Genomic DNA, 13,567 nt, shown 5'->3' with positions numbered 1-13,567 from the left:
ACATGGAGTGCTGGGGGGAATACAAAAAGGAGGAAATAAGAGTCTCAGTTCCCAGAGAGCTCATAAACTAACTTCTTTTTTCTCATAGTTCACTTTTTAAGTTGATTAAGCATCAAGATGAACGGTGCCTGTGGTTTACTTAAAAAGCTCCTTCTCCATGATAACTTCTAGTTACGTCATAAGTAACTAGTAGTGATTAGTTGTTCTCAGTACTAGTGGGCATTTTCTCATTCTGGATGGACTCATAAAAAGGGCAAGAATATTCCACAGTCCTGATCAGGGGTGATACGAGACAATGAAAGACTACAGTGTGGCATTATTGGGAAGCAGTGCATTGGCTAATAGTATGGTCTCTTGTGTCCAAAGGTCTGGGTTTGGGTCCTGGCTCTGCCACTTTCTAGCTGCAAGACTCTTGGTAATTACTGAGCCTCTCTGTATCTCATTTCCTTATCTGTGGGGAAAAAAAAGGTAAGAATAGGGTTTACCTCAGGACTGTTTTCAAAATTAAGTAAGTTAATATGTACAAGGTGTTGAGAATGGTACCTGGCACCTTGTAAATGCTCAGAAAAATGTTAGCCATGATCATCACCTTCTGTGGGTAATGGAGGAAATGGTGGCACTGAAAGAATACTGGCATTTTCTTTTCTTACATTATAAAAAATATAAATATGCTTTTTAAATTCAGATTCCCCAACTTTTGCCCAAACCCACCAAAACCACTTAGTGTGTGTGTCTGTGTGTTAGTCGATTAGTTGTGTCCAACTCTTTGCGACCCTATGGACTGCAACCCTCCAGGTTCCTCTGTCTATGGAATTCTCCAGGCAAGAATACTAGAGTGGGTAGTCATTCCCTTCTCCAGGGGATCTATCAAACCCAGGTCTTCTGCATTGAAGGCGGATTCTTTACCTTCGGAGCCACCAGGGAAGCCCCAAATCACTTAGGATTGCCCCCAAATCCCAAGCTGCTTATTCAGAAATAGAAAGCAGACCATGCAAGCCTAGCTTATAGCATTAGGGGACTAAACTAAACCATTTTGTTCTGAGAGCCTCACACTGGTTCAAGACCCAGAAAAGCGGCAGAGGGTAGCTGTGAGGTGGACTGGAAAGAACACCAAGCTTAGAGTCCAAACTCTGGCTTTACCTTTTATCACCCGGGCTAGGTCTAGGATACGTCTTTAAGTTCACTGAACTGCAGCTTACCCACCCTGACTGTGTAGAAATCATGGTAGGTAAAATTTCTGGGGGCTTAGCATGAATCGAAACAGTGGTAATACACTGTACCAAATTGTACTAGAAGTTACTGTATTCTCTCCCACCGTACATGTGTAGTTTTTTTTTTTTTTAAAAAAAAAGAAAAGCCAAAATTGTGAATCACTGTATTGTATACCTGTAGGGAAGGATTGGGGGCAGGAGGAGAAGGGGACGACAGAGGATGAGATGGCTGGATGGCATCACCAACTCGATGGACATGGGTTTGGGTAGACTCCGGGAGTTGGTGATGGAGAGGGAGGCCTGGTGTGCCGCGGTTCATGGGGTCACAAAGAGTCAGACACGACTGAGCGACTGAACTGAACTGAACTTACATAATGTTGTACATCATCTGTACTTCAGTTTAAAAAAAGAAAGCCAATCACACTTAAGAATATCTTTGATGAAGCAGCAAAAGTTATTAATTCTTGACCCATGAAGTATATATCTTTTTTAATATTCTGTATGGTGAAATGGGAAGTAATCATTAGCACTCGTGCTGACTGGTGAAGTACTGTGGTTGTCACAGAGAAAAGCATTTTATTACTTGAAAGAATGATTGACAAACTGTGGTTAGTTATTCCTGACAATAAACAAAACAAGTCTGACACTTGAAGGAAACAGAAGATAGTATTCAGTTCAGTTCAGTCACTCAGTCATGTCTGACTCTTTGTGACCCCATGGACTGCAGCACGCAAGGCTTCCCTGTCCATCACCAACTCCCAAAGCTTGCTCAAACTCATGTCCATCGAGTTGGTGATGATATCCAACTATCTCTTCCTCTGTCATCCCCTTTTCCTCCTGCCTTCAGTCTTTCCCAGCATCAGGGTCTTTTCTAATGAGTCAGTTCTTCACATCAGGTGGCCAAAGTATTGGAGCTTCAGCTTCAGCATCAGTTCTTCCAATGAATAGTCAGGACTGTTTTCCTTTAGGACGGACTGATTTGATCTCCTTGCAGTCCAAAGGACTCTCAAGAGTCTTCTCCAACACCACAGTTGAAAAGCATCAATTCTTTGATGCTCAGCTTTCTTTCTGGTCCAACTTTCACATCCATACGTGACTACTGGAAGATAGTATTAGTTGCCAATAATAAAATTTGAGCTTTCCAGCAAAAATTTAAAACTAGGAAAAATTTTAGCCACTACATTGAGCTTAGCAGTTTTTATTAATGAGATAGATGGTGATAGTAATAGATGTGATGTTTCTATATTACTTGATAAATGTGTTCATATCTGGAAGATCTATATAACTCAGAGAACCAATGTTTTCTAAATGAACAGTGCATGGTGTTGCAAAATCTTAAGTGGATAAAATATCTATTAAATTTGTAAGATAAACCAATCCACTTTAATATAACAGATTATGAAAAGTTCATTGGTATGGTTTTAGATTTCACATTACAACTAATCTTTAAGAAACTCCCATTTGTCTGCTGGAGAGGATGTAGAGAAAAGGGAACCCTTCTATGCTGTTGGTGGGAATGTATGCCATAGGGCAGCCACTATGGAAAACATTTTGAAGGTTCCTTAAAAAACTAGAGTTACCATATAATCCAGCATTTCCACTCCTGGGCCTATATCCAAACAAAATGAAAACTCTAATTCAGAAAGACACATGTACCTCAATATTCATAGCAGTGCTATTTACAGTAGCCAACATGGAAACAAATTTAAATGTCCACTGACAGGTGAATGGATAAAGATGTAGTATATATATACAATGGAATATTACTTATCCATAAAAAGGAAAGAAATAATGCCATTTGCAGCAACATGGATGAATCTAGAGATTATTATACTAAGTGAAGTAAGCCAAACAGAGAAAAACAAATATCATATGATATCACTTGTATGTGGAACCTAAAAAAAAAATGAACTTACTTATGAAACAGAAATAGATTCACAGACATAGAAAACAAACTAATGATTACCAAAAGGAAGGAGGGATAAATTACAAGTTTAGTATTAACATATACACATTACTATACATAAGCTAGATAAACAACACAGACTTACTACAAGCACAACACACTATATTCAATATTTTGTGACTGTTGAGAGTCCCTTGGACTGCAAGAAGATCCAACCAGTCCATCCTAAAGGAGATCAGTCCTGGGTGTTCATTGGAAGGACTGATGTCGAAGCTGAAACTCCAATACTTTGGCCACCTCATGCGAAGAGTTGACTCATTGGAAAAGACCCTGATGCTGGGAAGGATTGGGGGCAGGAGAAGGGGATGACAAAGGATGAGATGGTTGGATGGCATCACTGATTCAATGGACATGGGTTTGGGTAGACTCCGGGAGTTGGTGATGGATAGGGAGGCCTGGTGTGCTGCGATTTATGGGGTCACAAAGAATTGGACACGACTGAGGGACTGAACTGAATTGAAATGGAAAAAACTGAAAAAGAATATATATAACTGAATCACTTTGCTGTACACCTGAACCATTGTAAGTCAACTATACTTCAATTAAAAACATGTCAAAAAAAAGAAGCTACCATGGGTCAAATTTTGGTACAATACTAAATAATAATACCCTAAATTATTTGAGAAGCTATAAAAGTACCTCTCTTCTCCAACTGTATGAAGCCAGCTTTTCCTCATATACTTCAACCAGAACAATATATTACAACAGATTGAATGCAGCAAGAGGAGAATCCAGCTGTCTGCTCTTAAGCCAAATAGTAGATCAACAACAATAGAATTAGGTACAAACTCAGGTGGCTCAGTGATAAAGAATCTGCCTGCCAATGCAGGAGATGCAAGAAACTTGAGTTTGACCCCTGGGCTGGGAAGATCCCCTGGAGGAAGAAATGGCAACCCATTCCAGTATTCTTGCTTGGAAACTCCCATGGACAGAGGAGCTAAATGGTGGGCTGCAGTCAGTGAGGTCGCAAAGAGTCAGACACAGTTGAGCATGCACACATACAAAGGGTATATAGTGATATCTTATTGTTTTAATTTGCATTTCCTGAAGATATATTATGTGGAACATCTTTTCATATGCTTATTTGCAATTTTTCTTTGGTGAGGTGTCTTTTCAAGTCTTGGTGGTGGTTGTGGTGGAGCCGTTTTGTCCAACTCTTGCAACCCTATGGACAATAGCCCACCAGGCTACTCTGTCCTCTGTCCATGGGATTTCCCAGGCAAGAACACTGGAGTGGGTTGCCATTTCCTTCTCCAAGATGTTTTCCCAATCTAGAGATTGAACCTGGGTCTCCTGCATTGCAGGTGGATTCTTTAACTGATTGAACCACCAGAGAAGCTCCTTAAACATCTTGGTCCATGTTTTATTGGGGTTGCTTTCTTACCACTAGTTTTAAGAGTTCATTGTATATTTTGGATAACAGTATTTCATCAGATGTGCCTTTTGCAAATGTTTTCTTCATCTGTGGCTTATCCTCTCATTCTGTTGATATTGTCTTTTGCAGAACAGACATTTTTAATTTTAATAAAGTCTAGTGTATAAATTATTTATTTCACAGATCATGTCTTTTTTGTCATATCTAAAAAGTCATTTCCATACTCAAGATCAGATCATCTGGGTTTTCTTGTATGTTATCTTCCAGGAATTTTGTAATGTTGCTTTTTATGTTTGGATCCATGATCCATTTTGAGTTAATTTTTGTGAACGGTGTAAGATCTGTGTCTAGATTCATTTTTTGCTTCTGAATGTCCAGTTGTTTCAGCACTATTTGTTGAAAAACTATCTTTGCTCTTTTGTAGTGACTTTGCTTCTTTGTCAAAGATCAGTTAACTACACATAGGAGTCAACTGGCCTCTATTTCTGGTCTCTATTTTCTTTCATGGGTCTATAATGTCTATTCTTTCACTGATACCACAGTGACTTGATTACCATAGCTTTACAGCAAGCCTTGAAGTTGGGTAATGTCAGTCCCCCAACTTTGTTCTTCTCCTTCAGTATTATGTTGGCTATTCTAGGTCTTTTGCTTCTAACATAAACTTTAAAGTCAGTATGTCAATATCCACAAAATAACTTGCCAAGATTTAGGTTAGGATTGCACTGAGTCAATATTTATTTTAAATGTTACTTCTACTTGCTTTGTCACTGTGGATTGCTTTTTTTTTTTTTTTACCATCCCCATGCCTTAGATATCTTATGTGTAAGATGAGAACAATATAGTGATTTGTAACAACACCTGCCGTGCTAATAAGTACCCTTTCAGTTCCGTTCAGTTCAGTTGCTCAGTTGTGTCCTACTCTTTGCCACCCCATGAATCGTAGCACGCCAGGCCTCCCTGTCCATCACCAACTCCTGGAGTTTACCCAAACCCATGTCCATCGAGTCGGTGATGCCATCCAACCATCTCATCCTCTGTCGTCCCCTTCTCCTCCTGCCCCCAATCCTTCCCAGCATCAGGGTCTTTTCCAATGAGTCAACTCTTCCCATGAGGTGGCCAAAGTATTGGAGTTTCAGCTTCAACATCAGTCCTTTCAATGAACACCCAGGACTGATCTCCTTTAGGATGGACTGGTTGGATCTTCTTACAATCCAAGGGACTCTCAAGAGTCTTCTTCAATACCACAGTTCAAAAGCATCAATTTTTTGGTGCTCAGCTTTCTTCACAGTCCAACTCGCACATCCATACATGACTACTGGAAAAACCATAGCCTTGACTAGACCGACCTTTGTTGACAAAGCAATCTAAGTTGGTCATAACTTTCCTTCCAAGGAGTAAGCGTCTTTTAATTTCATGGCTGCAATCACCATCTGCAGTGATTTTGGAGCCCAGAAAAATAAAGTCTGACACTGTTTCCTCTATTTCCCATGAAGTGATGGGACCAGATGCCATGATCTTAGTTTTCTGAATGTTGAGCTTTAAGCCAACTTTTTCACTCTCTTCTTTCATTTTCATCAAGAGGCCCTTTAGTTCCTCTTCACTTTCTGCCATAAGGGTGGTGTCATCTGCATATCTGAGGTTATTGATATTTCTCCCAGCAATCTTGATTCCAGCTTGTGCTTCTTCCAGCCCAGCGTTTCTCATGATGTACTCTGCATGTAAGTTAAATAAGCAGGGTGACAATATACAGCCTTGATGTACTCCTTTTCCTATTTGGGACCAGTCTGTTGTTCCATGTCCAGTTCTAATTGTTGCTTCCTGACCTGCATACAGGTTTCTCAAGAGACAGGTCAGGTGGTCTGGTATTCCCATCTCTTTCAGAATGTTGGCTATTATCATCATTATTATTGTATCATTGTCACCATCATCATTATTACTAGACCACCACTGGGAGACATAGTTCATTCAGAGGCACAGAGCTAGAGGTGGAGTCAGCAGAAATGGAATTTTTTGTCTCTCAAACCAGATTATGCCCTACCTCCCACTTACCACTCTGCCATTTCAGCCTTTGTCATCTACAAAAGAAGGGAAAGAAAGATGAGAAAGTTTACGCAGTTCAAACACACATTGTCACAGATATTGAATCAAGCCACTAAAAAAAATATTTGTTAGAAAACAAAATTGAAGTGGACACATTTTTAAAATCTTATTGGCTTTATTCAACAGTTCATAAATTGGGCAGCATCCCGTCTAGCAGATAGAAAGGAGTTTCGAAGAACTGCACAAAACTGTGCAAGACTTTTACAGGTAGAAAGGGGCAGGACAGGGTTGTTCCTAGCAGAGTAGATTGTTTATGGCAAGGTCACTTTCCTTTAGGGGACAGCAAAGATCTATCAGGCATATTACCTCACTAGTGCTGACCAGCTATTTTCAGACTGACTGGTTTAAGAATCCACTCCTGTTGATGGTTGCTTTAGATTGCTTCTGTGTCTTGGCAATTTAAACAGTGCTTCATTGAACACTGGGGTGCATGTATCTTTTTGAATTAAGGTTTTCCACAGATATATGCCCAAGAGTGAAAGACTGAAAAAAGTACACAGCCTAAAGCTCTATTTTAAGTTGTTTTTTTTTTAAGAAATCTCCATATTTTCTCCATAGTGGATACGCCAATTTATATTCCCACCCACAGTGTACGGGGAGCTTCCCTTTTCTCCATACCCTCTCCAACACTTATTGTTTCTAGATTTTTTGGTGATGGCCATTCTGATCCCAAGAAGGAGTGGTACATATATACAATGGAATATTACTCAGCCATAAAAAAGAGCAAAATAATGCCATTTTTCAGCAACATGCATGGACGTAGAGACTGTCATACTGACTGAAGGAAATCAGCCAGAGAAAGATAAATGTCATATGATATTGCTTATTTGTGGAATCTAAAAAAGAATGGTGCAAATGAACTTATACAAAGGAGAAAGAGTCACAGATGTGGAAAGCAAACTTATGATTATCAGAGCGGGTAGGAGGAAGGGATAAACTGGGAGATTGGGATTGACATATACACATACTATAAGTAAAATAGATAACTAATTAGGATCTACTGTATAGCATCTTTTTCCATTCAGCTGCTGCAGGAGGCAATGGCACCCCACTCCAGTACTCTTGCCTGGAAAATCCCATGGACGGAAGAGCCTGGTAGGCTGTAGTCCATGGGGTTGCTAAGAGTCAGACATGACTGAGCGACTTCACTTTCACTTTTCCTGTTCATGCACTGGAGAAGGAAATGGCAACCCACTCCAGTATTCTTGCCTGGAGAATCCCAGGGATGGCGGAGCCTGGTGGGCTGCTGTCTATGGGGTCACATAGAGTCGGACAAGACTGAAGCGACTTAGCAGCAGCAGTATAGCATCAGGAACTCTCCTCAATATTCTGTAATGGCCTATATGAGAAAAGAATCTAAAAAAGAGTGGATATATGTATAGCTGATTCATTTTGCTGTACAGCTGAAGCTAACACATTTTAAATCAACTATACTCCAATAAAAATTTTAAAAATAAAAAGAAATAAAAAGAGTCTACTCCTGGAAGCGGTTAAAACTGTAATTAAGTTAAGTATTAAGTCTCAGTTCGGTAACATGACTTACTTCAAGTGAGTCCACTTTGGACCTATTTTCTCTTTTTTAACAGTATTAATAGCCAGGTTTAAATGTAGAAGCCAAATTTCTTTGTCTGGCATTCAAATTCAGTCAGTATCAGCCGTCTGCTGTCAACTGAAAAAAAATGAACACCCTAAAAACTGAGAATTATATTTTATTTGGTTAACTTACTGAGGACTTAAGCTTGGGATACAGCTTCTTAGATAGCTCTGGGGACAGTTCTGAAGAGATGTAGGAGCGGCCAGGATATATAGGAGCTTTACCCAAAAAAGCCCATGGGACTACCCTGGTGGTCCAGTGGTTAAGACCATGTGCTTCCAATACAGGGGATGCAAGTTTAATTCCCTGTTGGTGAACTAAGATCCCACATGCCACATGGCACAACAAAAAAATAAATAAAATAAAATCCAATTACTTATTTTAAAAAAGTCCCCCAAAACCAAATGAACAAAAAAGACCAGGTAGTAAGAACATCAAAAGATTACTGCTAATTAAAGAAAGATTAGATATATCAAATTAATGAATTTAGTGTTTTTCTATATATGAGAAGATGCAAGAGTCTGGGCTTGATGAAGGTATTCCTTTGGTATGCACCTTAACTATTTAGGGCAAGTATTTTGTTTTTACCTCCTTCCTGAATCACCTTAGAGTGTGCTGTTGGTGAGGATGGGGCACGGGGATGTGGCTGCAGTGGCTGTTGGCTTGATGGCCACAACGTCTTTTGTTTACTGTTATGGCCAGTGACATTCTTAGTCCACATTGCCATCCAGTGCTTCTGTAGCTGCCCTTGTGGAAGTAGACACTATTCCAGGAGGTACAGACCTCGCAAGCCCATGTGGTAGATCATGACATCAAAGCCCAGGAAGGTGAGTGACTGCCTGACAGCTAGCTAGCAGCAGAACTGATATCAGATGCAGTTTACAGATTTCCTCTGCCCTGGGCTATTTTCACTGAGGGGTTGAAGTGTTCTCTGAAAGAAATGACTAGTCTAAAACCTGCAGTAGCCACAAGTGCTGGGTGTAGAACAGAAAATGGGTCCCTTTGCGTGGCCCAGGAGCTTGCTCCAGGAGGATCCAGCTAGTTCTGGGAAGAGAATGGATTACAGCCAGGGTCTTGTTAACAACACGGGTAATAGCAATGATTTAGACATGCGTTTTTATTTTATTTTATTCCGGTCACAAAGTGCTTTTGTGTTGTTTCAGCCAAATGTTGTTCTGATGCTTCCAGTCTTTGCCAAACTGAGGACCAGACCATTTGCTTGTTTTACTTACTAAGTGAGCAGCTACAGATGGCAAATAAACCGAACATTATTCTTTATTAGTAAAAACTTAAAACGAAATTCCCTGTGTTTATGGCAAGGCTCCTTTGTTAAGTGAACACAAAGATTTGTTTACATTTCCTTTGTTCTTCCTGGAAACATGCTGCTTGAACCAGTTAGTACACTGATTTCAAGATGCCTTATAACCCTTGTTTTTGTTTTTAGGTAAATATGATTTAGAGCTGCACAGACAAATTAACTACTCTTACCAACAATGTGCTAGTTATATGACTTCAGACAGGTGGCCTCACCTCTCAGATCTCCTGTTCTGTAAACTCAGGACTGAACTCAGTCCGGAAACTAATCAGTTGGCTAGATAATCATCCCCCATTTTTGAGTATAAGTTATTCGTGAGAAAAAGAAAAAAAAAATTCCTGACAATAACAGAAACTTTCATATGCTGCTTGCTGTGTGCCAGACCTTGTTCAAAACACTGTGTGTAATTAATTTAATCCTCATAGTACCCCTATGAGAATGATAAAATTATTGTCCTAATTTCACAGATAACAAAACTTGAAGCACAGAAAGGTTAAATAACTTGCCCAAAGTCACACAGCTGATAAGCAGCAAAACCAGGATGTAAATTCAGGTATTCCAGTTTCAGAGCCTGTGAGGGTTGATTTCATCTGGTGGATCAGCCCATACTAAATTGTTTTCATTAAATTTGAGTACAGCTTCAGAAAATACTGGCTTCCCTGATGGCTCAGACTGATTACAATGCAGGAGACCTGGGCTTGATTCCTGGGTCAGGAAGATCCCCTGGAGAAGGGAAAGGTTACCCATTCCAGTATGTTTGCTTGGAGAATCCCATGGACAGAGGAGCTTGATGGGCTACAGTCCATGGGGTCACAAAGAGTTGGACACGACTGAACGACCAACACTTTCACTTTTCAGAGAATGGTTGAAATAGTCCATCCAGCTACAGTACTCTCCGTCTCTGGGCTGATCTATGTTCCTAGAAGAAAAAATGGAAGAACTGTGTGTCTGTGAGTGTATCATGCCAAGTAACTGGGCTTTGGAAGCAAAAGAAGTTGTTAAGTTCCTGGCTTTGATATTTAAAGTAGATAGAAATCTGGGAGGGAGAGCCAAGCAATGGGAGTACCTGAGAGATGGTACACCTCTTGCCACTGAAGATACCCCTCCAACTCAAAGCTGGACCCGTGCTCCTGAAAGGACAGGAAACAGGATGTAGCCTCAAAGAGAAGGGCCTGTAGGGCATATCAGGTCAAGTGAGTTACTTGGCTTTGGGAGGGAAACCATAACACTAGTCAGAACACGTGGCAAAATCTTAGACCCATTCACCAGATAACCCTGGCCGGAGGCAGGGGAAGATCACAACCCTGCCTGTATGTGGAAATGTGTAAAGCCCAGCTCTTCTTTAAGGAAGAAATTTGAATTCTATCCCCACTCCTCAGTGGAGTTCAAGTTGCCAAAGCATCTGATGGAGTGGAAAGTGCTAGGTTTTAGAACCAGGGAAAGCTGAACCAGACCTTGGCTCAGCTATGTAGCCTTGGACAAGTCACTTAACCTCTCTGGTCCTATGTCTCCTCATTGTTGAGCGGCTATAACAGTTCCTCCTTTGCGGGGTTATTGGACAGGTAAATATTAAGGTAAAGCCCCTGGCATATGGCAGGACTTAGAGTCTGTTTGCTCTTACTACTGAACTAACCAGCTGACACAGTTGGACTTTGTCTAGCCGTTTGGCTGAGTCTAAGGACCCAAAGCTGTTAGTGTTGGAAGCTTGGAGTATAATGTACCACTTACTGTGTGACCACAGGGCCAATCAGCTAATCTCTGAGACATCTCCTTATCTCCAGCCAGGCATTGTGATTTCTGTGCCTTTCCTACTTTGCAGGATTATTAGAGGTTAACAGGAGACAAGGTAAAAGCATTATATAGAAGTTATTATAAAAATAACAGAGGGACTTCCCTGGCAGTCCAGTGGTTAAATCTTTGTCTTCCACTGAAGGGGGTGCAGGTCCCATCCCTGGCTGTGGAGCTGGGATCTCACATGCCTTGTGGCCAAAAAACCAAAACAAAAGAGAAACAATACTGTAACAAATTCAATAAAGACTATAAAAACGGTCCACATTAAAAAAAAGAAAAAGAAAAATAATAGAACATTGGTTAACATTTTTGAGTGCTTACCTTTTGCCATGGGACTTCCCCGGTGGCTCAGATGGTAAAGAATCTGCCTGAAATGTGGGAGACTGGGGTTCAGTCCCTGGGTCAGAAAGATCCCCTGGAGAAGGGAATGGCAACCTGCTCCAGTATTCTTGCCTCGAGAATTCCATGGACAGAGGAGCCTGGCAGGCTACAGTCCATGGAGAGTCGGACAAGACTGAGTGACTAACACCTTCACTTTCACCTTTGCCATAGCCAGTTTAAATATCTTCCAAGTCTCTCCTGATTTAATTTTAATCCTCTCACAGTTTTGTCAGGTAGATTCTTCTTCATTATTTCTGTTTTTCAGTTGGTTAAACTGAGGTATAGAAAAAGCTAAGTAACTTGCCCAAAGTCACCCAGGATAGTGGGGGCAGACACTGGATTCCAACACAATCAAATTCCAGAATCTGCCCAGTGAAGTATTAATCACTATGCTTATATTGGCATTGTTGTGTGACAGCTATTTCTATGTTTCTTTTCTACAGAGAGTGCATAGTTTTCCATTCTTTAGGTTTCCAATAGAATTGTAAAGCCATTCTAATAGCTCCAGAAAACCGCCTGTAAACTAGTTTCTACTCTCTGACCACACCTCATACATTAGGAACACATGATAAATACCATTCACATGCATGACTCATTCCTGTGGAGCTGCCCAGACTTTGACAACATCTCTACTCAATTTTTTGTGGAAAATTAAAGCCAATAATGAATGATTTATTGTCGGCCTTTATGAAAGCATTTACAGTCATCTGAGTGGTTAAATTAGCCAGTTGTTGTTGTTCAGTCACTAAGTCTTGCCGAACTCTTTGCAACACCATGGACTGCAGCATGCCAGGCCTCCCTGTCCATCACCATATCCCACAATTTGCTCAAACTCATGCCCATTGAGTCAGTGATGCCATCCAACCATCTCATCCTCTGTTGCCCTCTTTTCCTCTTGCCCTCAATCATTCCCGGCATCAAGGTCTTTTCTAATGAGTCAGCTCTTCACATGAAGTGGCCGAAGTGTTAGAGCTTCAGCTTTAACATCAGTCCTTCCAATGAATATTCAGGGTTGATTTCCTCTAGGATTGGCTGATTTGATCTCCTTGCAGTCCAAGGGACTCTCAAGAGTCTTCTCCAGCACCACAGTTCAAAAGCTTCAATTCTTCAGTGCTCAGCCTTCTTTATGGCCCAACTTTCATATTCATACCTGACTACTGGAAAAACAATAGCTTTGACTATACGGACCTTTGTCAACAAAGGGATGTCTCTGCTTTTTAATACACCGTCTAGGTTTGTCATTATTTTTTAATTTCATGATTGCAGTCACCATCTGTGGTGATTTTGGAGCCCAAGAAAATGAAATTTGACACTGTTTCCACATTTTCCCCATCTATTTGCCATGAAGAGATAGGACCAGATGCCATGGTCTTCGGTTTTTGAATGTTGAGTTCTAAGCCAGCTTTTTCACTCTCCTCTTTCACCTTCATCAAGAGACTCTTTAGATCCTCTTCACTTTCTGCTATTAAAGTGTTATCATCTGCATATCTGAGGTGGTTGATATTTCTCCCGAAAATCTTGATTCCAGCTTGTGCTTCATCCAGCTGGGCATTTCACAAGATGTACTCTACATATATGTTACATAAACAGGTTGACAATATGCAGCCTTTACGTACTTCTTTCCCAGTTTTGAACCAGTCCATTGTTCCATGTTGAGTTGTAACCGTTGCTTCTTGTCCTGCATACAGGTCTCTCTGGAGGCAGGTAAGTGGTCTGGTATTCTCATCTCATTAAGAATATTCCACAGTTCCTTGTGATCCACACAGTCAAAGGCTTTAGCATAAATTAGCCAGTTAGATATCTGAAAAACAAGTTGTCAATAAAACTCTATTAA

General features: G+C 40.6%; 1 protein-coding gene and 1 long non-coding RNA gene across 3 annotated transcripts in view; one reads left to right on the top strand and one right to left on the bottom strand.

Moving 5' to 3' along the window:
- Positions 1-13,567, top strand: part of ROR1 (receptor tyrosine kinase like orphan receptor 1) — a 450,818-nt gene that overhangs the window by 299,036 nt on the left and 138,215 nt on the right. The gene's annotated exons all lie outside the window — the stretch shown is intronic.
- LOC145505005 (uncharacterized) overlaps positions 9,349-13,567 on the bottom strand; it is a 35,693-nt gene continuing 31,474 nt past the window's right edge. Inside the window, exons 2-3 of the long non-coding RNA XR_014052701.1 lie at positions 10,628-13,534; positions 9,349-10,480 (exon numbers count right to left, since the gene is read on the bottom strand). This is a non-coding gene — a long non-coding RNA (uncharacterized LOC145505005). The remainder of the gene's footprint in view (positions 10,481-10,627; positions 13,535-13,567) is intronic.

This window comes from Giraffa tippelskirchi, chromosome 5, assembly GCF_054371585.1.
Source record: "Giraffa tippelskirchi isolate mGirTip1 chromosome 5, T2T-mGirTip1v1.2.pri, whole genome shotgun sequence".
NCBI lineage: Eukaryota > Metazoa > Chordata > Mammalia > Artiodactyla > Giraffidae > Giraffa > Giraffa tippelskirchi.
The sequence above is the reverse complement of the archived record's forward strand: the minus strand, read 5'-3'. Positions and strand labels throughout refer to the sequence as shown.